The sequence below is a fragment of the Trachypithecus francoisi genome, unplaced genomic scaffold (genome assembly GCF_009764315.1).
Source record: "Trachypithecus francoisi isolate TF-2019V2 unplaced genomic scaffold, Tfra_2.0 Lachesis_group19, whole genome shotgun sequence".
Lineage (NCBI taxonomy): Eukaryota > Metazoa > Chordata > Mammalia > Primates > Cercopithecidae > Trachypithecus > Trachypithecus francoisi.
Window position 1 is genome coordinate 39,023,018 of NW_022681464.1, and position 23,403 is coordinate 39,046,420.

Genomic DNA, 23,403 nt, shown 5'->3' on the forward strand with positions numbered 1-23,403 from the left:
TCGAAGTCTCTCTGGGTACGAGTTGTGTTGCCTGGTGCTGGGGGAGGGGTGGCATACATACTTTCTTAGCTGTGTCAGCTGGTGTCTGACTAGATCGTGAGCACCCCAAGCCCACTGGCTCTGAGTCCAGCACAACACCAGAACTTGCCCAGGAATTGCAGTCCTTGTGGCCTAGACTAGCATTTAAGTTTATTTAGAACCCCAGAGTGCTTTAGCCCACAGTGGTGAGGCTTGCCAGAATTAGGGTTCTGACTGCTGGGACAGACAATTCCCCTCTGGCTAGGACTAGTCTAAGTGCTGCCTTCCTGAGTGCTGGCTAAGTTCTGTCCCGCGTTGCTTTCCTCTGTGATAGGGCAGCCCTGAGTTCCTATGCAAAGTCCCACAATCACTGTGCTCTCCCTCTCCGAGGCACACAGATTTCCTCTCTGAGCCACAAGGCCCCTGCTGGGAGACAGGCAAGGGGCACTGTAGGCAATTCAACACTGTTTTTCAGTGCCTCTTTTAGTGATATGAAGTTAACACCAGGTGCTGTGATCACTCACCTGATTTTTAGTTCTTATAAAGGTGATGTTTTGTGCAGATAGTTGCTTAATGTGGTGATCCTGCAGAGAGGATGACAGTGGAGGTGTCTATGCAGCCATCTCACTCCACCTCCCCTACTATGCAATTATGCTAATGTCTACTTTTTTAACATGGTATCATTGTTTCTCTAAACTTAGCCTTTAAATAAATAAGACAGGAAAAAATTTTAGGTGAAAATTTCTAGCACATGATAAGAATATAGCAAAAAGAAAATAAATCCAGCCAGTATGCCTTTTCTTCCTTTCTTATAATTCTTGTCAAGTTGTACCTTTTTACTGCATAGTCAAATGTTGTCCTTGAACATTCTTACAGTATAAACAAATACTCAAATATGTGATTTGTAATAAACTCTATTATACTCTTACTTTACAAATAAATTATTTCATCATCTAAAAATAACATCTATGTTTCTTTCAGAGTACTTAATAGGTCATTTTATTAAAAATGCTAATATCAGCAGTAATTGCCTATAACTTTTCTATTGTGAAGGTCTTGGTTGCCCAATTAACAATATCACCACCCATACAATATGTCTATATATTTACATATCTATATCTATCTATATCTCCTAAGGTTTGAGCCAGCCTCATCAGTATGATTATCATCCTGATAGCGATAGGACTCTGAGACATGACAAATAAACACAGTATTTTACAATTAGATTTTGTATCTTACAGATGTCTGAAAAAATCAAGGTATCAAATAGCAATAGCAGCTTTTAGTTTCTAAATTATTTCTGATATAAAAAGTATAGAATAGTGAAATAGAAAGATTTATCTCAGAACACATTAACTTAAGAGGATTTATAGAATATTAAAATAGAAAAATTGCCAACAGGATTAAATTCTGTGCTAAGATTGATGAAATATTCCAGCAAAACTTTATTGATCTACTCCTGTTAAGTAGGCAGCTTTGAATTTCTGCTGACAAGTACTGGGGTTAACCAACATCAAAATGACAACTGAAACTCAAAAACACATAAAATAAAAACAGAAAAGTATTCAATATCTGCATGAATCTCCTAGCAAATGAATCTTCTATTGACCAAAACTTTGATTTCTTTTGCCTCTGGGTATAAAGCTGCATCTGGCAAATTGGCTATGAAAATAATTTTTTGGAGAACGAGAAGAAAAAAATGAATAATTTTAGTCATTCTGAAATCAGCTAAAAATTGAGACCATATGAATGTTTATTCAGGTTAAACTTTTGCCTTGAAGAATCTTTATTTTAGTTTCTCCCCAAGCCATGGCTAGATTACAAAGCAGAAAACAAAATGTAAGTTGCAAACTTCAGGCTTCACACTGAGAAATCACTCTTGATGACAAAGGCCCGGCTTGACACATGTAACCATCAGCAATGCACAGAACCAGAGCTATCCCGTGTAGATAAAAAAAGATGCTGAATTTTTCCACTAGCCTTTCAGTCTCAGATGACTAAATTATGGATACATTTTCTAAAGTGTGTTCATCTTTTAAAGTCCTAAATAAACCTTCTTACTCTTGTAGAATTATGTTGGAAAAGAAGAGTATGCAGTAATCTCCATTAACCTCCAAAACCATGGTGGGATTCTGGTCAGCTTCTAGCCTATATAGGTCTTTAAACTCACCAGATGTTGGATTTATTTTGTACCCTATCTCTGGTCTTTAAAGTGACCTTTCAGACAATAACACTGCCCCCGTTTTACAGATGAAGATACTAAAGTACATAGAGTGGCTCAGTTCATTCACCATATTCACACAGTTAATAAATGAAAGTTAATAAACGAAAGAGCTGAGTTTTGAACTCAAGTCTTTCTGAATCCCAAATCCTGCCTTTTCAACTCTGCTTTCAAATATGTGCCCTTAGTTGACTGATTGACTCACTCATACTTGCGTGTTGGGTTTTAGGTAGGATTTCATATGATCTGTACCTTGAAATTGCAAGGTAAGGCACTAGAATGAATTCCAGGGGTTACTTATCCTAAACCCTTCTTTTTATAATGGAGGCAACTGAAGCCTAAGGACTAGCCAGGAACATACATCAAGGTAATAACAAAGTTGGGGCTAGGACATTTACGTTTTAATTAATATTTAAGCTTTACTATTAGGCAAGCCACAACATAAAATGAAAATTTTAATTTTCTCTTACAAAAGTGAATTATGAAATACATTTAAAAAAAAGTTCAAGCTTTCATATTATCCTCTGTTGTTGTTATTTATGCTAATATGTGATTACAGGCTTTTTCAAGAGTGCGTTCTGAGGTTGACTCCACTACAGAAGACATAACAAAAAAATAAGTGGAAACTTGGTTTAAAAACATACAAAATAAATTTCACACTGAGCTCTAAAAGTAGGCATTGAGCCTAATTTCTGGAATAAATCAAAGAGTAGGCAGAAAACAGACAGAAGGAACAGTTATTTTAGCAAGAAAAGTAGGAAAAATTTACCAAACCAATCATGGGATGATGTATGCAGATAAAAGATGTAGAGAGAAAATGTGCAACATTGACACATGAACACATTTGAATGCAAGAAAGCAAAAAAACCAGAAAGTATAATTGTCCTAAATGTGAATAAACATTCAAATTATGCTGCAGCTGCAAAATTTAAACTCAAGGAAAAGACATTTGCAAAAGAATTTATTAAATAGATGTGATTTGCTGGTTTTATACAACCAGTGGCTCTTTTACAAAGTAAAATGTACAATTTAGCTTGATATAAATGACATTTCTCCCGTTGTACTCAATCAAAGAGCAAAAAGTCTTTCGTGAGAGACTCTGTTTACTAAAGAGTACAATACTATTGATACCCAGATGCTTGGACTTTAACTACGTAGTGTGATTTCATCTAATAAAATGTCTTATATATTGAGTATGGGCTTATATAATAAGGTTTCTGTGTGAAGCAAAACCATCTTTCTCTATGGCACAAGTCAGAGTAGTTTCTTTGTAAGCAGTTAAGTTTCATGCTGAAACCAGTTCTTGGTTGCTAAAGCTGTTCATCCATTCTTCCATCCATCCATCCATCATCCATCCATCCTTTATCCATCCAATAGATATTTATGGGTCTACAAAGTCTATGACACAGTAAAGGATATAAAAATGCATCAAAAATCTTACTGCTGGGAATTTTATGATATTAAAATGGTATTTGACCAGAAGACTCAGAGCTTATTATTAAACTAACACAGCTACCCACAATGGTGATGTTGGTAAGGAAAACCTTTCATTGTGATCAGTCTTTGACTCAAACTGTAATGCAGAAATTGTAGTGCCAGCCTGGATCATTTAGTTTACAGAGTGGTTCTCCAAGTTAAGGTCTCATGGAACAGCAGATCAGCATCATCTGGGAACATGTTAGAAATGTACTTGGGCCTCACTCCAGAACAGAGGTGTCCAAGAGAGAGAATACAGTTATGTGTTCTTAGTTTCTGTTTCTGGTTGGGCATGTAAAGCCCCATGCTTGTCTCTCTTTTCCATTTATCACTAGAGACAGAAACTAAAAGCCACGGCTTCAGGCTGCTAAAAGCCTAAAACAAAACACCACCACCACCACCACCACCACAATAAAGCGGGCTAGATAAGCTTGCTCTAGACCAATCTGTGTTTGAAAATCACAAAGCCTTAACATCACTTGGAAGGCTTGAAAAAAATCACAGCACTTACATTTCTACACAACGGGCTGGGCCACTGGTAAGTGAGGTCAAAGAATAAAAAAAATAAGTTTAACAACTTAGAGTGGCAGGTTTTAAATGTCTGCTTAAGAAATTTAGATAATGATAGATTGGTAAACCAGAGAACATTTTCTGAGCAAAAAGCAGACCTGATCAGAGCTGTGATTCTGGAAGACTCTGGAGGCAAAGGAGACAAGGGAGAGGTAAACTAATGAGGGGCAATACATGGTTCAGGTGAGAAGACACAGTAATTTTTCTTTCGTGATTCAGGAGGATGTCCAGCCTCAAATGAACTGGGGCCCTTCACTCGGTTTGCATGTCGTGGATCCTCTTCATCCCTAGTTTGATTCTGACTGCTCTTTTTTGTATTTCTGACTAGCATCTGCCACGACTTTCCTGGTTTCTCTGCACTACCATTCTCCGCTGCCCTTTCTCCTGTCCCCTCCACTTTCATTTCCTTCACGAGGAAATCTGCATGCAAATGTACATCACTTTAAATGTTTGTTGTTGTCTGTTTTATTTTTAATAGCTGCTCCTTAGAGAGTTTATCAATTACATTCCTCCTCTGAGCATATGATCTTGTAGGTCACAACACAACCACAGGCTTTATCCAACTTTATTTTCAATCTGTTTAATGTCCTCATGTCAAAACAAAACAAAGAAGCTCTGATTCACCTTAATGTGCTAAATCTGTTTTGCCAGCTGACCATTCATCTAACATTATGCCCAGACAAATATATAATTTCAGTCATGCATTTCGCACAAACAGGGTTGTTTCCAAATACGAAAGAGATATCATAGACACCTTCTTGTAAATGAACCAATATAAAGTGAGTAACTAATATAGCTATGATTAAATGTTGTTATATTAATTCTGACTATTCCGAATGTTGGTCATAATTTGAATCTTACATAATGTCTCAAATATACATGGGGACTCAGATGCATTTCTCACTTAGCTGACACTATACCATTTACTGAAGATGGACAATTTATTAATGAAGAAGTTAGTTTTGAAACAGAACTCACTTGGATTCCATGATATTTAGGTATAATTATTTAATGTCTTTAAAACACAAAACTGTTTTTTCTTGGAGATATTTCATTTAGGAGAAAAATGCTGATATAGAATAAAGTAAAAGGAGGTGCAACAGATGCGTCTGGCTCCCTACATTATGTCCCGGGGTTCACTTTGGGTGTCAGCCACAGCTGCAGGGGCGTCTCCTTGCCTTTGCAGGGAGCGATCTCTAATCCCCAGGTCATAGACCAATACTGGTTCATGGCCTGTTAGGAACTGGGCCGCAAAGCAGGAAAGTGAGCAGTGGAACAGCGTGCATTACGGCCTGAGCTCTACCTCTTGTGAGATCAGCAATGGCATCAGATTCTCACAGGAGCATGATCCCTATGTGAACTGTCCATGCGAGGAATCTAGGTATGTGCTCCTTATGAGAATCTAATTCCTGATGATCTAAGGTGGAACAGTTTTGTCCCAAAACCATCTCCCCACCTCCCCACCCTGCCCATGGAAAAATTGTCTGCCATGAAACCGGTCCCTGGACCACTGCCTTTCAAGGTACACCTCAAGTGACAACTGAGTGTCTTTCTGCTTTCTACCCACGCATGGCTGGCACAGCCCAGCACTGTGAGGGAATTCATGCCCCTCGGGGGAATCCAAAACCAAGGGGAAAAAGTCAGTCAGTAAACCTTGCTGCACATCTTTCTAACAGAAATTTGGGCATCTGTACCCCTCTTGGAGGGAACGAAGTTTCCATTATCTGCAGTGCTGGACTTGCTAACCCGCCTGCAATTTGGCCTGCGCTTCTTCCCTGATTCGCTCTTCCTGCTTCTAACTCTTGATCTTTGGGATCACCTCCCTAATAAATTGCCATATCCAAGTCACTGTCTCAAGCAAGTAACCCAAACAAAGACAACAGCTTATTATTCAGCAATATTAATCTTCTGATCTGACACCACTTTTGTAGTATACTTGATTTATATGTGGTAAGACCCTTCTTTTTTTCTCCCTCCAAAAACGACATAAAGAAAGGAGTAGAGATGATAGCAAGGACTCAAGTGTTTTCATTGTCTTTCTTTCCTTTTCTTTTTCTTTTTTCTCTTTTTTGAGATGGAGTCTCCCTCTGTCACCCAGGCTGGAGTGCAGTGGCACAATCTCGGCTCACTGCAACCTCCGCCTTCCAGGTTCAAGTGATTCTCCTGCCTCAGTCTCCCAAGTAGCTGGGATTACAGTCACCTGCCACCACACCTGGCTAATTTTTGCATTTTTAGTGGAGAGGGAGTTTCACCATATTGGCCAGGCTGGTTTCAAACTCCTGACCTCAGGTGATCCACCCACCTCGGTCTCCCAAAGTGCTAGAATTACAGGCATGAGCCAGCGCGCCCTGCCGTTCATTGCCTTTCTTAGCACACTTACATCATGTTGAACATGTCTGTGTGGATAAATGCAAATTTGTTCCATATGCTAAGAAAAGCTAATACTATGCCATTTACTTCCATAATTTCATGCCTAACCTACCTAATGTCCAACATTTGGGTCCACAGATTTATAAAATGGCATTTGCCCAATATGCCATTCCAGATTAACAACAACAATGAAGATTAAACATATAAAATACATCTGGCCCAGATTTTGTACAGGTAGCTAGGAAGTTAAAAAAAACACAGGTTTTAAATTCAACAGACTCTTAGTATGTCTGGAAAGCGTATGTCTGGAATAATTTGTGCAAATATACCATGCTATTACGAAATGTTTCATATAGGATAGCTGAAGAGAAGGCTGTTATTTAAGAAAATGCTTCCTATACACGTAAGGGGAAAGGGGGCAATTTTACCTTTGATTATCAATTGTCCATTTTCCTTGCTTCCGAGGTAGGAAAAGATCCAAATTGCAGGCTTTTTTTAACCTGATGTCACTCTGGGTATCTGATGTTCAACTGCTCTGAAACATAACAATGCAATAATTAGATGTAATAACTAGCCTGAAACAAAAAAGACACTTAACAATGATCTCATAAGCACTGCTCTGACAGACATTATATTCAATGTTGTTAAGAAGAGAGTTTCATGGAAAATCTACACGGCCGTGTTCTTGCATGATGTCACACTTGGTATTTTTACGCTTTTCAGAAAAATAAAATCAATCACACAGGAAAAAAAACAATGTTGCTGTAATAAATAGGCTTGATATTCTACAATATACATTTCCTATCATTTATTTTCTTTAAAAAGCAATAAAATGCAAACATCAGTGATCTGATGCTGTAAGATATAGTATACATATGCGATTGTATTCACTTCCTGAGCATTATTTGTTTTAGCAACAGTACAACTAAGCCACTGTGACTTTAAAAAGGGCTAAAATGTACAATTTTTTTCCAGAGTGGTTCTTTTCACTCTGGGAAAAAACCACAGGAGGATGCCAATCATGGCATAATATTCCCAAGTGTGCTACTGGGGACTTGCTGGTGCCTAAGTCAAACCACTATCCTTAATTAGGACAAAGACCTAATGTATGTGGGGCTTAAAACCCAGATGATGGGTTGATGGGTGCAGCAAACCACCATGGCACATGTACACCTATGTAATAAACCTGCACATTCTATACATGTATCCCAGAACTTAAAGTAAAATAATAATATTTAAAAAATCCTTCCTTAGAAAAGTGACAAAATGGAACACATAACTGGACCCACACGTATGAATGAGGTAACTATTCCCGATCATATCACATGCTATATGGCTGAGCTATATGAGTTTCCTTTTCTGAAAAGTGACATAGAAAAGGACTTGGGTCCACGCGAAAATGATATGATGTTGAAAAGTGTAAGTAGCTGTAAAGGTCTGTTTCTATTTTTTTGTAAGCAATGGATCCTTTTGGATCTAGGTAGCATATTAAAATACTGTCAGAAGGGAATGAGAAAAATAATAAATCTAATAAGCAGAAATGTGATATTCAGAATCAAGAATATAATTTTTATTTTTTAATCTCCTAATTATTTATAAGAATGATCAAGAAATGAGTGTGGAATTCATTTTACAGAAGAGGAAGTAGATGTCAGAAGAGGTGATATGGCTCGATCAATTTTATGCAGTGAATAAGCACAGAGGCAGAGGCAGGATTACGCCCCAGATGCTCTGTCTGGAAGTCCAGTCTCTTTAGAAACTCACATCTTGTTTCCAAAAAGAACACTGGACTTTCAAAAAGTTCAGGGCTAGTACAATTCTCTGCCGAACTTGTTAAAGCAATATTTTGAGACTGGCATAACTGACAGGTATGAAAGTGCTGTGGTAAAAGGCAAGAACAACAGAAACATAACAGCCTCAGGTATTTGCATGATAATAACGCACAGGAGGAACACTTGACTTTCACATATACCTCTTTATCCATGCCATAGAAGACAAAAATGAGACTCCATCATCAAAAGCTTTTAGTTATACTTAAAAGATTATGAGCCCTGACTTATATACTATTATTCTGCTAAGTATTTTCAATATTTCATTAAACCAGAAAAGCTCTGAGTGGAATTTCTTCCCTACATATATGAGGACTAAGTAACTCAGGAGATAATGAAAAATTGTTAATTTCTAAAAATATATAGAACTGGTCATTTATCCTTTCATAACTATTTATTGAGAATTTATTGTCTACTAGATAGTTCTCTTAATTTTCTTTGGAAACAAAGTGGAAAGATTATGTAATTTCTGAAAAAGACACCCAGAAACACAAGAAGAAATTCATTTTATTATAATTGGTTTTACAAGTTAGATAATTGTTAGGTAAACAAATATATTAATCACTAGGAGAGGTCTTAAATGTCATCTAGTCTAATGCTTCCCAAATGTAGCTGATCATCAGTCATCTGGAAATTTGCATTAAAATACAAATGATAGAATTTCATGCAAGATCGTTTAAATCAGAATATTCACGGGGAAGGAATCTGCATTTTGTAAATGCTCCCAGCTAATTCTCCTGATAAAGCAGGTTGGGAAACCTACGGATTCTGTCTGATTTCCTCATTATATAGAGAAGGACACTGAAACCAGAGAATTGACTTGCCCAAGGCATTTGCTTCTGGTGACAGGACTGAGATCAAAACGCAGAACTTCTGATTCTCCTTTTTTTTCTTCTTTTCCTTACCCCAAGTGTCCCTCTTTTACTTTTTTCTTTCTGTTCTTTTTTTGTAATCACCACATAAGCAAGATTTAGCATCTATATCTGAGAAAGAACAAGAGTAAAAGAACAAGTACATTATAATTATTTGAGTATCAGAAGACTCAGGTATGTTTTCTCATTAGCACCCTCATTGAACTTACACAGATGAAAGGTGAAAAACAGGAATTTGGACTTCAGCTATTCAATTCAATCATGTGCTTCCTACTCTTCCACTGTCTTCTTCTAGAATCAGCTACTTGGGAGTTGTCTGCTGAGTCCCTTTCTTTGGGGTCTGCGCAGCACTCCCCATCCTGCAGTTGTCAAAGGGGTCCTCGTACCTGGACATCCCTGATTGGACGAGGAGAGCTGTTTTTCCCAAACCAGGCCCATAGCTGGGACTGTGAGACTATAGCTTTGTCCACGTTAAAGAGTGATGGGTAAATCATGGAGAAGGAAGAATGAAACAGACACACATGGAAGGTGGAACAAGAACTCTCTCAACTCCTCTGCCTCCTGCTCCCTCTTTTTCATTTTTTCCTGTGGCTTTCATGAGCTCATGTATCCTTAAGAGATAAGGAGACGGAGTCTTGCTCTGTCATCCAGGCTGGCGTGCAGTGGTATGATCATAGCTCACTGCAGCCTCAAACTCCTGAGCAAAAGTGCTCTTCCTGCCTCAGCCTCCAGAGTAGCTGGGACTAGATGTGCACCACCACACCTGGCTATTTTTTTTTTTAATTTAAATTTTTTGTAGAGATAGAGTCTCTCCATGTTGCTCAGGCTGGTCTCAAACTCCTGGCCTCAAGTGATCCTCTTGCCTTGGCCTCCCCATTAAAAAAAAAAAAAATTAAATTATTTATTTTTAAATTAATGTTTTTGGCTTAAGCTTACTCAAGTTAGTTTATTTCTGTAACTCTGCAGCCAGAGTCAAGAAGAATACACCTCATATCATTCATTTTATATGTGTTACTCTATAAGCCAGTCACCTTAGTTACAGTATTCCAAGAGGCTTATTTAAACACTATTGGCTGAGAGTGTGGAGAAGGAAGAATACACACTACAAAGGTCTTGCATTTTATGCAATACCTAGATTTTCATCAAACACATGTTTCGAAGTGTGATAAAGTGGAGAAGGTCCCAATCAGAAAGTCCTCTTTTCATCTCAGATCTGACTCTTACAAAGTTTCTGACTTGTGAAAGTTACCTAGCCTCTCTCAGTTTTAATGTCCTGATTTGTAAAATGCCTATGGGCTAAGTTTAGTCAGGTTAGTATGAGGAACAAGGGAAAGCACTCATTCATTCATTCACCCCACCATTCTGCAAAGATTTATTGATCACATGCCAAGCACTCTCTAGGGGATGAGAACACATTAGTGAACATTTCATTTTAGTGAAGACAAATAAACAGAAAGTAAATAATAAATGTAAAGCAGTAAATTACAGAGACGTTTAGAAGGTGAAACACGCTATAGATGTAAGAAATATAGACCAAGGTAAGAGATATCAGAAGTGTATGGGTAGGGAGGTATAGGGAGGGGAGGGGATTCCACCAAGAAAGTGCGATTTGACCAAAAACTTGAGAGATGAGAGATGAGAGGGAGTGAGTCCCATGCCAGAGAAGGGTGTTCCAGGCAGAGGGAACTGCAGGGGTTATAGTGCTAAGGTGGGAGTGTTCCTGGGTGGTCTTGGGATTGCAAGAAAGTGATGGGGTAGAGTGAAGTGAGGGAGGAGATTAGTAAGTGTGTGCACAATTTACTTCTACAAATGCGCTGCCCACTGTGAACCATGTGGGAACTAATGAAAATAAGTCACAACAAATTGCATTATTTGAGCACTCTACAGTTCACATCATGCTTCTGTATGGATTAGCTCACCCTGCTACCTGGAACACATTTTCCTCCTAGGTCTTCTAAGACACTGTGAGGAATAGTAGTGGGTACAGATAATACAAGGTAGTTCAACTACAATTGCTAACCTCATAGACTTTTCTCCCACAGTTGCCATTTAGTGTATTTTCTGAATATAAAGATGTGTATATTTGCCCTTCCAAAGTAGTGAATAAGGAATTCATTAAGATGAAAGTATGCTACTGAAAAGTGAGTATATGTATATTAAAAGATGTATGTCCGGCAATTCAGTACTTAGACAAGCTTATGGGCAAAGATGAGTTGTTATGAATTTGTAACATTAAACATGGTGGGGCGTGTGCTGTGGGGTGGTGGAGGAAGGAGTGGGTCAGCATGGCTCATGGCTTTTCAGCTTTTACTCTGAGAGTGAAAAGGGGGCCATGGCAGGAGTTTGAGCTTACAGTCGGCATGGCTTACGTTTCAAAACCTCATCCTGGCTGCTGGTTTGGAATAGTATCTAGGAGAGGTCAGGATGCAGGTAGCTGGGAAGCTTGTGAACCACCCAGAGAGAGGCAGCATTTGCTCTGACTCAGGTGGTGTTGAGGAGCAGTCAGATCCATGCTGAACTTGTTTGGAAGCAAGAGTTGACAGGACCTCTTGATGGATTGGGTGATTAGGGTGAGAAAATAAAGAGACAACAATGACCCCAAGATTTCTGGCCTAAGCAACTGGAAGAGTGACCTCGATGTCGCTTGAGATGAGAAATGCTGAGGCTAGAGAAGGCTTTTGAGGGAAAGCTGATGCGTTCAGTCTGGTCATATCGATTGAACGATCAGTGCCAACTGGACTTGCCACATAGGTGATTGGATATACAAGACTGGAACGTGGGAGAGAAGTCTGGGCTGGAGTTTGTGTTAGAAGCCTTCTGGTATAGCATAGGCAATTGATAGTATTTCTATTTCCACCACCACAGATGATTATATAAGGATTAAATAAAATAATATTTGTAACACACAGTACCTGGTATGTAACAGGCACGCAACATATTTTAATTCCCTTCTGTTTCCTGCCTTTATTTAAAAATATATCTTTTTCTACCGACTATGAGATTATGTTTATCTTTCTGTGAAAAAACAATCAATTTCTGCAAGACACAATATCATACTTTACATTTTGGCAGTCCTTTTTAAAACAAAGGGAAATAATCTCCTGATAAAATGTTGATAATCGTACTCAGTAAGTCATGAAAGAGAAGTCCCAGGAAGCAAGGTAAAGTGTTGTTTGGACAGGAGCTGAAAGGTCTCAAGAGAAAGCGAAAACTGAACAGATATAAATCTATAGACCTAAGAAAACCCTAAACTTTTCTCAGATCTCCATGGATTTCTTTAGACATAGAACTTGTCTTTTTACTTTATCTTCTAGCACTTAAGAATTTTTCTTTTAGCAATGATTACTTGTCCGGTAAGATGAAGAACAGGCAGAAATATGAGAAAGATGATCATGTAAACCATAGGGCCGAATACACAGCTGAGGAGCAATATTTCTGAAAGGCATGGATGGCTGAGAAACTCTGGAAGTTCTAGGGTGAAATCTTTAAAGTTTACAATCGTATCTTTGAGTTTCTTGATTTATAAATGCCTCTTTCACAGAACAAATTTTAAACTAGAAACCATTTGTGTTTAAATCCTGTTTTACAGATGAAGTTTATGAAAACTAGAGGGAGATGTGGCTTGTCTGAGATCATGGACCAAGATGAGAGGTGGGACCGGGCACCCAGTCCTCTTAACTCTGGGTGGTTCTTTGTACTCAAATAGTTTCTCTGAAGTTGTTTTACCCAACTCCCTGTTTTATGTAATAAGCATCATTTGTTTTAAACCTCACATTTGATCTTACATTTTACTTAAATTTTACCTTATAGTCCATAAACTATTATGTAGGTTTGAAAACAATGGTAAACTATCTATGTGCTTCACTCCAGCAGATCTTAGAAATAAAGTCCAGAATGAGGTCTGCATTTATTCTGTGACTTTCCATGCATCTGAGACAGCATTAGCTCACATCATAAAAGACTAGCCAGTTTCCATATTCTTTGCAAATCACTTTGCTAATTGGTTCCTCATTTGCGTATAAGAAATTTCAAGGCAGGCTGGATTCATGGGTGTGTGACCCATGCAGCTTCAGAGGGAGGACCCCAGGCTCAGAAAAGCTCTGTGCTTTGTTCAATGATTTTAGTAGTTGAACAAGTGTTTTGTGGGCAAAGTCCAGTAGGACAGTGAGCCTCAAGGGAGCAGGGGCTGTCTGCACACTCTGCACACGCTCAGCCATTCTGTACTGCTCATTCACACATGGTGTGCATAATGGTGAATTCTGGGGGATGCACAATTCATGGGAGTTTGGTGAGTTTCAACATGAGAGCACAAGTGTGTTATGTCTATGAGTAAGCGGGGAAGCTGGCAGCCTCAAGAGACCATGCTTGCCACTGGAACCAGAACCTCCTTCAAATTTAGCAAGAAGGCAAAGAGTTCTAAGAAACACAGATGACCACAGGAGCCTAATGCATCCTTTCTTCCTTGAATAATTCCCTGTATCAGCCAACCGCTTATGCCGAAAATGACAACATACGAAGAGAGAGAAAGAAAGAGCAAACCACAGCTCTTTTTCTTGCAATCCTTTCTTACTCATGAGTAAGTCAAAGGGAGAGAGTGTGTCCAAAGATGAAATACAAAGTTATTTAAGTCTTGTGTATCCTTTCCACTGTTTGGGTAAGGATGGCATACATATCTGCACGCAAAGCAACTATTCTTATATTTGCATTGCATAATACAAAGTGAATGGTAAAATTTGTGCTAAAAATTTATACTTTTGTTTTTTCTTTCCTTGCAATAACATGAAATAGCAAATAAAAACTAGTAGAAAAAGTCAAGAGAGGAATGGTAGAAGAAAGGACAGTTTTATACATTACCACCTTTAATGACCCTTTGTTCCTGCTTTCTGAATAAGGGACCTGCATTTCACTTTGCCCTGGGCCCTGCAAATTATGTAGCCATTAACACTCACCCTGATGTTATGAACTGGTACACACACTAGCAAGTGCTTTCAGCATTATTAACTTACAGCTTAAGTGTTACATAGGGAACTTTGGAAATAGAATGCCTTCTTTTGAAAATTCTAGTACAACTGCAAACTGAATTAATCTGCTCTCTGTTCTCCTCAATGTCTTGTCTCATTTTCCAACTGACTTCTTGGACAGTTGACCAAAGTCCCCCAGCTCATAATTTAATTTGATTTCTAATTTAATTTAATTTTAATCTTTCATTTGAAATGCCACTACCCTCAAGTTCAAATATTCAGCTGGGGAAGAGAGAAAAGTCAGTGATAAAAGAAATTTGGTCTAAGGTGTGAATAATGAAAATAATTGATACTTTAGAGCAATATTAAGGTAAGCGTATGTCCAAACTCATTGGATTGCATATATTGAGTATGTACAGCTTTTTGTATTCAGTCATACCTCAATAAAGCTGTTTTTTTTTTATAAAAAGAATCACTTGTTAAGCCTAGATGACCTTGATAAGTCATAAACAATGTTGTAAAGGAAGAAAATTTTGTATTATTCTCTGCTAAGAAGGCCCTTCTACCCTAATCCATTTGAAAGAATGAGCAGTCGCCTGTTTCTGAACAATTGCACATTATTTATTTAAAGATGATGTAATGTGCACATAGTACCTTGCTGCCCAGCTGGTCTCCTGTCCTCAGCTCTCCTCTCCCATCCATCCTCCAAGTAGCTGCCAGAGAGTCCTAAAATACTATACAGAGTAAACCTGATCGGCTTAAACTCAATCAATTGATTGCAGGGTCTGATACAATCTCCCTGGTCAGGAATTCAGTGCCCTTCATGATCTGGCCCTGAAACTCTGCTTTCCTTCTCTGACACTGTCAACTCAACAGAACCAAACTGCTTTCTTGAACTCACCCTCTGGCTTTGGAATCATTGTCCATGGACAAAGCCTTTGAATCTTTGCTGTTCTCCTCTTCTTTGCCCGGCAAACTCCTACTCATCCTTCATGACTATACCAAAAATTAAGTCTCTTCTCTGCAGTCCCTTCTTCACTCTTTTCCTATTTATCTGTTTTTCTCAGTAGAATGAAAGCTCCCCACGGAATGAACCTATATTGTTCATCTGATATCTTTGGCACCTAAACTCAAGTTGGGCACATTGTAGGTACTACACAGATGTGGGTTGAATGTAAAAAACAAAATGAAGTAATGTGTACTCAAACATAACCAGGTATTTTCCAGTTAATTGAAAAGGGCCTTTCAATCATGAAATATATAGGTTTATGACATTTCTTTAAAGTTCACCAAAAAGAAAAGCACTTTAAAATGTGTAATGCTAGTTGGAAACTTAGTCTCCATTCTCATTTGTACTTTTTTTGGTCCGCGTTCTTCCCTCTTGTCTTTATATCTCAGTCTGCCTATGGAAGCTTGGCAGCGTCAGGAATTTGGCTAAAGGCCTCTGCTGAAATGTTAAGGTACTGCCTCCCACACCAACTCACTTCTTCGCAAAGATGATTTTCGGATCCTCCATGAACAGAAAGTGCGTAATGACTCACTGTGGTATCACAACTGTTGCCTTGTTGCAAAAAGATTGACAATTTATTTACAACTAAGATACTGCACTATTTGGCAGTATCCTTTTTTAAATTATACTTTTTAAGTTCTAGGTTACATGTATACAATGTGTAGGTTTGTTACATATGTATACATGTGCCATATTGATGTGCTGCACCCACTAACTCGTTATTTATATTAGGTGTATCTGCTAATACTCTCCCTCCCCTCCCCCCTCACCCCACAACAGGCCCCAGTGTGTGATGTTCCCCGCCCTGTGTCCAGGAGTTCTCATTGTTCAATTCCCACCTATGAGTGAGAACATGCGGTGTTTGGTTTTCTGTCCTTGAGATAGTTTGCTGAGAATGATGGTTTCCAGCTTCATCCATGTCCCTACAAAGGACATCAATTCATCCTTTTTTATGGCTGCATAGTATTCCATGGTGTATACGTGCCACATTTTCTTAATCCAGTCTATCATTGATGGACATTTGGGTTGGTTCCAAGTCTCTGCTATTGTGAATAGTGCCACAATAAACATACGTGTGCATATGTCTTTACAGTAGCATGATTTATAATCCTTTGGGTATATACCCAGTAATGGGATGGCTGGGTCAAAAGGTATTTCTATTTTAGATACTTGAGGAATCACCACACTGTCTTCCACAATGGTTGAACAAGTTTACAGTCCCACCAACAGTTTAAAAGTGTTCCTATTTCTCCACATCCTCTCCAGCATCTGTTGTTTTCTGACTTTTTAATGATAGCCATTCTATATGGTGTGAGAGGTGTCTCATTGTGGTTTTGATTTGCATTTCTCTGATGGTCAGTGACGATGAACATTTTTTCATGTGTCTGTTGGCTGTATGAAAGTCTTCTTTTGAGAAGTGTCTGTTCATATCCTTCGCCCATTTTTTGATGGGGTTGATTTTTTCTTGTAAATTTGTTTAAGTTCTTTGTAGATTCTGGATATTAGCCCTTTGTCAGATGGGTAGATTATAAAAATTTTCTCCCGTTCTGTAGGTTGCCTGTTCACTCTGATGGTAGTTTCTTTTGCTGTGCAGAAGCTCTTTAGTTTAATTAGATCCCATTTGTCAATTTTGGCTTTTGTTGTCATTGCTTTGGGTGTTTTAGACATGAAGTCCTTGCCCATGCCTATGTCCTGAATGGTATTGCCTAGGTTTTCTTCTAGCACTTTTAGGGTTTTAGGTCTACCATCTAAGTCTTTAATCCATCTTGAATTAATTTTTGTATAAGGTGGAAGGAAGGAATCCAGTTTCAGCTTTCTACATATGGCCAGCCAATTTCCCCAGCACCATTTATTAAATAGGGAATCCTTTCCACATTTCTGGTTTTTGTCAGGTTTGTCAAAGATCAGATGATTATAGAAGTGTGGTATTATTTCTGAGGGTTCTGTTCTGTTCTACTGGTCTGTATCTCTGTCTTGGTACCAGTACCATGCTGTTTTGGTTACTGTAGCCTTGCAGTATAGTTCGAAGTCAGGTAGCGTGATGCCTCCAGTTTTGTTTTTTGGTTCCATATGAACTTTAAAGTAGTTTTTTCCAATTCTGTGAAGAAAGTCATTGGTAGCTTGATGGGGATGGCATTGAATCTATAAATTACCTTGGGCTGTATGGCCATTTTCATGATATTGATTCTTCCTATCCATGAGCATGGACTGTTCTTCCATTTGTTTGTGTCCTCTTTTATTTCACTGAGCAGTGGTTTGTAATTGTCCTTGAAGAGGTCCTTCACATCCCTTGTAAGTTGGATTCCCAGGTATTTTATTCTCTTTGAAGCAATTGTGAATGGGAGTTCACTCATGATTTGGCTCTCTGTTTGTCTGTTATTGGTGTGCAGGAATACTTGCGATTTTTGCACACTGATTTTGTATCCTGAGACTTTGCTGAAGTTGCTTATCAGCTTAAGGAGATTTTGGGCTGAGACAATGGGGTTTTCTAAATATACAATCATGTCATCTGCAAACAGGGACAATTTGACTTCCTCTTTTTCTAATTGAATACCCTTTATTTCTCTCTCCTGCCTGATTGCCCTAGCCAGAACTTCCAACACTATGTTGAATAGGAGTGGTGAGAGACGGCATCCCTGTCTTGTGCCAGTTTTCAAAGGGACTGCTTCCAGTTTTTGCCGATTCAGCATGATATTGGCTGTGAGTCTGTCATAAATAGCTCTTATTATTTTGAGATACGTTCCATCAATATCGAATTTATTGAAAGTTTTTAGCATGAAAGGCTGTTGAATTTGTCAAAGGCCTTTTTCTGCATCTATTGAGATAATCATGTGGTTTTTGTCTTTGGTTCTGTTTATATGCTGGATTATGTTTATTGATTTGCATATGTTGAACCAGCCTTGCATCCCTGGGATGAAGCCCACTTGATCATGGTGGATAAGCTTTTTGATATGCTGCTGGATTCAGTTAGCCCGTATTTTATTGAGGATTTTTGCATCGATGCTCATCAGGGATATTGGTCTAAACTTCTCTTTTTTTGTTGTGTCTCTGCCAGGCTTTGGTATCAGGATGATGCTGGCCTCATCAAATGAGTTAGGGAGGATTCCCTCTTTTTCTATTGATTGGAATAGTTTCAGAAGGAATGGTACCAGCTCCTCCTTGTACCTCTGGTAGAATTCAGCTGTGATTCCATCTGGTCCTAGACTTTTTTTGGTTGGTAGGCTCTCAAGTATTGCTTCAATTTCATAGCCTGTTATTGGTCTATTCAGGGATTCAACTTCTTCCTAGTTTAGTCTTGGGAGGGTGTATGTGTCCAGGTATTTATTCATTTCTTCTAGATTTTCTAGTTTATTTGCGTAGAGGTGTTTATAGTATTCTCTGATGGTAGTTTGTATCTCTGTGGGATCGGTGGTGATATCCCCTTTATCATTTTTTATTGCATCTATTTGATTATTCTCTCTTTGCTTCTTTATTAGTATTGCTAGCGGTCTATCAATTCTGTTGATCTTTTCAAAAAACCAGCTCCTGGATTCATTGATTTTTTTGAAGGGTTTTTTGTGTCTCTATCTCCTTCAGTTCTGCTCTGATCTTAGTTATTTCTTGCCTTCTGCTAGCTTTTGAATATGTTTGCTCTTGCTTCTCTAGTTCTTTTAATTGTGATGTTAGGGTGTCAATTTTAGATCTTTTCTGCTTTCTCTTGTGGGCATTTAGTGCTATAAATTTCCCTCTACACACTGCTTTAAATGTGTCCCAGAGAATCTGGTACGTTGTGTCTTTGTTCTCATTGGTTTCAAAGAACATCTTTATTTCTGCCTTCATTTTGTTACGTACCCAGTAGTCATTCAGGAGCAGGTTGTTCAGTTTCCATGTATGTATCTGAGCGGTTTTGAGTGAGTTTCTTAATGCCGAGTTCTGGTTTGATTGCCCTGTGGTCTGAGAGACAGTTTGTTATAATTTCTGTTCTTTTACATTTGCTGAGGAGTGCTTTACTTCCAACTACGTGGTCAATTTTGGAATAAGTGTGATGTGGTGCTGAGAAGAATGTATATTCCATTGATTTAGGGTGGAGTGTTCTGTAGATGTCTATTAGGTCTGCTTGGTTTAGAGCTGAGGTCAATTCCTGGATATCCTTGTTAACTTTTTGTCTCGCTGATCTGTCCAATGTTGGCATTGGGGTGTTAAAGTCTCCCATTATTATTGTGTGGGAGTCTAAGTCTCTTCGTAGGTCTCTAAGGACTTGCTTTATGAATCTGGGTGCTCCTGTATTGGGTACGTATATATGTAGGTTAGCTCTTCTTGTTGAATTGATCCCTTTACCATTATGTAATGGTCTTCTTTGTCTCTTCTGATCTTTGTTAGTTTAAAGTCTGTTTTATCAGAGACTACAATTGCAACTTCTGCTTTTTTTTTTTTTTTTTTTTCCATTTGCTAGTAGATCTTCCTCCATCCCTTTATTTTGAGACTATGTGTGTCTCTGCATGTAAGATGGGTCTCCTGAATACAGCACAATGATGGGTCTTGATTCTTTATCCAATTTGCCAGTCTGTGTCTGTTAATTGGAGCATTTAGCCCATTTACATTTAAAGTTAATACTGTTATGTTTGAATTTGATCCCGTCATTTAGCTGGTTATTTTGCTTGTTAGTTGATGCAGTTTCTCCTAGCCTCGACGGTCTTTACAATTTGGCATGTTTTTGCGTGGCTGGTACCGGTTGTTCCTTTCTATGTTTAGTGTCCTTCAGTAGCTCTTGTAAGCAGGCCTGGTGGTGACAAAATCTCTCAGCATTTGCTTGTGTGTAAAGCATTTTATTTCTCCTTCACTTATGAAGTTTAGTGTGGCTGGATATAAAATTCCAGGTTGAAAATTCTTTTAAGAATGTTGAATATTGGCCCCCACTCTCTTTTGGCTTGTAGGGTTTCTGCCTAGAGATCTGCTGTTAGTCTGATGGGCTTCCCTTTGTGGGTAACCCAACCTTTCTCTCTGGCTGCCCTTAACATTTTTTCCTTCATTTCAACTTAGGTGAATCTGAAAATTATGTGTCTTGGAGTTTCCCTTCTCAAGGAGTATCTTTGTGGTGTTCTCTGTATTTCCTGAATTTGAATGTTGGCCTGCCTTGCTAGGTTAGAGAAGTTCTCCTGGATAATATCCTGAAGAGTGTTTTCCAGTTTGGTTCCATTCTCCCCATCACTTTCAAGTATACCAATCAGACGTATATTCGGTCTTTCCACATAGTCCCATATTTCTTGGAGGCTTTTTTCATTTCTTTTCAGTCTTTTTTCTGTAAACTGCTCTTCTCATTTCATTTCATTCATTTGATCTTCAATCACTGATACTCTTTCTTCCAGTTGATCGAATTGGTTACTGAAGCCTGTGCATGCGTCTCGTAGTTCTCCTGCCATGGTTTTCAGCTCCATCAGGTCATTTAAGATCTTTTCTGTGCTGTTTATTCTAGTTAGCCATTTGTCTAATCTTTTTTCAAGGTTTTTAGCTTCTTTGCAATGGGTTTGAACATCCTACTTTAGTTCAGAGAAGTTTATTATTACCAATCTTCTGAAGCCTTTTTCTTTCGACTTGTCAAAGTCATTCTCCCTCCAGCTTTTCTGTTGCTGGTGAGGAGCTGTGTTCATTTGGAGCAGAAGAGGTGCTCTGATTTTTAGAATTTTCGGTCTTTCTGCTCTGGTTTCTCCCTATCTTTGCGGTTTATCTACCTTTGGTCTTTGATGATGGTGACGTACAGGTGGGGTTTTGGTGTGGATGTCCTTTCTGTTTGTTAGTTTTCCTTCTAACAGTCAGGACCCTCAGCTGCAGGTCTCTTGGAGTTTGCTGGGGATCCACTACAGACCCTGTTTGCCTGGGTATCACCAGTGGAGGCTGCAGAACAGCGAATATTGCAGAACAGCAAATGTTGCTGCCTGATCATTCCTCTGGAAGCTTCATCTCAGACGGGCTCCCAGCCATATGGGGTGTCAGTTGGCCCCTACTGGGAGGTGCCTCTCCATTTGGCTACTTGGGGTTCAGGAACACACTTGAGTGGGCAGTCTGTCCGTTCTTAGATTTCATACTCCATGCTGGGAGAACTGTTACTCTCTTCAAAGCTGTCAGATAGGGACTTTTATGTCTGCGGAAGTTTCTGCTGCCTTTCGTTCAGCTATGCCCTGCCCCTAGAGGTGGGGAGGGGCAGGCAGGCCTCCTTGAGCTGTGGGGGGGCTCCACCCCGTTCGAGTTTCCCAGCCACTTTCTTTACCTACTCAAGCCTCAGCAATGGTGGATGCCCCTCCCCTAGCCTCGCTGCCACCTTGCAGTTCAATCTCAGACTGCTGTGCTAGCAGTGAGCAAGGCTCCATGGACGTGGGACCCTCTGAGCCAGGCGAGGGATATTATCTCCTGGTGTGCCATTTGCTAAGACTACTGGAAAAGTGCAGTATTAGGGTGGGAGTGACCTGATTTTCCAGGTGCTGTCTGTTATGGCTTCCCTTGGCTAGGAAAGGGAATTCCCCGACCCCTTGTGCTTCCTGTTTCCCCGGTGAGGCGATGCCTCGCCCTGCTTCAGCTCACAGTCTGTGGGCTGCATCCACTGTCCGACAAGCCCCAGTGAGATGAATCTGGTACCTCAGTTGGAAATGCAGAAATCACCCGTCTTCTGCTGTAGACTGGAGCTGTTCCTATTCGGCCATCTTGGAACCTCTTGGCAATATCTTATAATCTATGTGCAGTAAGAATAAAAATCCTTTTCCCTAAGGTAGAATTCTTGGCTAAAAGGAGGTTTATCACCCAAACATTGGAATAAACTGGAGACTTTGATATTTGTTGTCAATCACTTATGTGAGAACTCTCAATGTCTTGTATTTGCAAGACATTTTTTTCGTAAAATCTCTGAGAGTAAAATTCACTAGACTATTATAATCTGTTTGTCCCTACTGAACTCCCATTACTTTCTCTCCATCCACTGGGCTGACTGCCTTTCACATCTCTTTCAGTTTTCTCCCTTGTGTATAAGCTTAACTTATGTTATAAGAAAAGCTACAATTTATTGAGTACATTCTATATGTCAGATTCTTTTGTGAGCATATTATTAATACATCAATTATTTCATTTAAAATTCACAATAAGCCTAATGGGGGGGTTCAATGATTATTACCACTTTGCATAACAGGAGACTGAGATGCAGGATATTAAGAAACTCATCTTAACATTAGAGATGTTAAGAAACCAAAATATTACACCTGTAAGTGGACGTATCACTATATAGAACTAGGCAGTCTGGTCTCAATTTCACCTCTCAGTGTTTGCCTCAAGTCAAATGTGCAGATTTATTTTTTATGAATTAATTTCCCCCTTCTTATTTAATTCCTTCTTATAAGCTTATCTGTAAGGCTTTCAAAGCTTACCATGTCCCAGGAACTTTAAATACATTACTTCACTAACATATTATTATCATTATCCCATTCTACAGATACCAAAATTGAGGCACTAAAAATTATGCTACTTAGCCAATGAAATCTCACAGAACATTCTGGAACCAAGATTTAAAGCTAGTTCTTTTGTCATTATGCTACATTGTATTCTTCTGTGTCCAATTTAATTTTCCTTTTTCTTTTTTAAATGGCTGAACAATAAATTCCATAGGTTATTTATTTTTTCTTCAACTTTTAAGTTCCATGGTACACGTGCAGGATGTGCAGGTTTGTAACATAGATAAACATGTGCCATGGTGGTTTGCTGCACGGATCAGCCCATCACCTTGGTATTAAGTCCAGCATTCATTAGCTATTCTTCTTGATTCTCTCCCTCCCCCCGCTTTTTCCCAGGACAGACACCAGTGTATGTTGTTCCCCCCACCAACTCCATGTGTCCATGTGTTTTCATTGTTCAACTCCCACTTATGAATGAAAACACGCAGTGTTTGGTTTTATGTTTCTGCGTTAGTTTGCTGAGGATAATGCCTTCCACCTCTATCCATGTCCCTGCAAAGGACATGATCTCATTTCTTTTTATGGCTGCATAGTATTCCATGGTATATGTGTACCACATTTTCTTTCTCCAGTCTATCATTGATGAGCATTTGGGTTGATTCCAT

General features: G+C 39.0%; 1 protein-coding gene across 1 annotated transcript in view; it reads right to left on the minus strand.

The window, feature by feature from the left end:
- The window catches only part of DLGAP1 (DLG associated protein 1), a 971,691-nt gene that overhangs the window by 650,851 nt on the left and 297,437 nt on the right, over positions 1–23,403 (minus strand). The window contains 1 exon segment of the mRNA XM_033178240.1: positions 7,084–7,190. The gene's annotated coding sequence lies outside the window, so the exon portion shown is untranslated.